This window comes from Perognathus longimembris, chromosome 16, assembly GCF_023159225.1.
Source record: "Perognathus longimembris pacificus isolate PPM17 chromosome 16, ASM2315922v1, whole genome shotgun sequence".
Classification (NCBI taxonomy): Eukaryota; Metazoa; Chordata; class Mammalia; order Rodentia; family Heteromyidae; genus Perognathus; species Perognathus longimembris.
In genome coordinates, this window is record NC_063176.1 from 39,762,588 (window position 1) to 39,764,454 (window position 1,867).

At 31.1% G+C, this 1,867-nt stretch overlaps 1 pseudogene; it reads left to right on the forward strand.

Moving 5' to 3' along the window:
• The first annotated feature begins 1,481 nt into the window (after positions 1–1,481).
• Positions 1,482–1,579, forward strand: LOC125365061 (annotated as a pseudogene).
• The last annotated feature ends 288 nt before the right edge of the window (positions 1,580–1,867 follow it).

Below are 1,867 nucleotides of genomic sequence, written 5' to 3' on the forward strand. Positions count from 1 at the left end.
TTATTTTAATATTTTTGATGGAAATGTTTGGTCCGATGTTACTAGTTCAAAAGTACACCATGAGGCATTAGGAGAGTCAGGCTTATCTACCCTGCAATGCTAAGTAGTGAATATCTTTATATAATTTGATCATTTTAAACTGTCAATGATTTCGATCATTGTTTTAACACTTCTACAGTTGTTCAGAATATTTTATTCTGACCTCTGAATTGAAGTGTAAAATGAGATATGGCTAAAGCAAGAAATAAAAGAAATGCAATTAAGTTTAGTACTATGATTTTTCTACACCAATATAACATTTTGGATCAGTAAAACTATGTTTCTAGTATTATACTCAATGCAGACTTTATATCAGTAGGCATTTTTTTTCAATCATGGAACATTTTATAGGAATAAGGACTATATGGATCTATATATTATAGAACAATTATCAGTATTTTTCAACTCTTTGACAAGAGGATTTGCTACCTACCATTTTATGGAGGAATTAGTCATGATTAAACATAAAACACAAATTCACTAAATGGCATATATTTACCTCTGTAGGGACAAATAAGGCTATGGATCAACAAACATAAGCACTGATATGTACTATACAAATTGAACTAATTTTCTATGATTGTATACTATATAGTTACACTTCATTAAAGCTATAAAATGTTTAGCATTTTAAAATTATTTTCTCTTAGAGATTTAGGGATATTTAAAAATAATTTTGTAGCCTGGCATTGGTTGTTCATATCTGTAATCCTATCTACTCAGGAGGCTAAGATCTGAGGATCATGACTAACAGCCCAGACAAAAAAGTCTCCATGAAACTGTGATCTCCAATTAACTACTCAAAAATTGGAAGTAGAGCTGTTGCTCAAAGTGGTAGAGCACTAGCCCTGAGCAAAAGAGCTCCAGGACAGCACCCAGGCCCTGAGTTCAAGCCCTATAACCACCAAAAACAAAATATACTAGGCATCTGTACTGATAATTTTGACCTGACAAAAAGTCTTATTGTCTAATTCAGTTAAACAATGTTTAGAAAGCAGGACGACCTCACTAAACTATATTTTCTCATTTCATTTATAGGCTTACATTACTAACAAAACATAACATTTTTGTTTAATAAATATTAAAAGATTCTTAACTAGCATAAAGAAAAACCAAATAAAGCATCTCAGTATAAGAGTATATAAATATATAGGAAAACTAATGCAACAGAGACACAAGACAATATGTTGGAAATTAACAGTGCAACTAAGAAGGAATTGGGGAGGAGGGAAGGTGGAGGAAGATGAGGGAGGAGGTAATAAGTTTGACAAGAAATGTACTCACTATCTTACATATCTAACAGTAACCCCCTCTGTACATCACATTGAGAATAAAAAATAAATAAAATAAGTAAACAAAAACATGTTTTCTTGATAAAACAATATCACAGGAGATTGTTAGTTTAAAAAGCAACAAAAAACAGACAAAAGAAATCAACTTGTAAGACTATACTTTCAGGGATCATTTCTATAGTTTGTTACGAGAGAAATCAACTTGTAGTAGTAATGAATTTTACTGTTGATGAAGTGAAAGTAAATAGAGTGTGCATTGTAGATCATGATGTGAGAAAAAAGTAAATTAAGTGTAAATAAATAAGAAAATGATGGAAGTACTATTTCAAATTGAGAAATCAGGAAAGCTATTTCAGAGGAAGTAGTATCTGACTTAGACTGAAGGGTCAGAGCATAAGCAACTGAAATATGGGCAGAGATAGTTTCTATCTAAGGACATTTTGGAGAATATAATACTGTTATCTTCACTGAATTTTAAATCCTGAAATGAAAGTTTTAAATAAGAACACCCCTTGGCACCAATATATTTCTTGGTA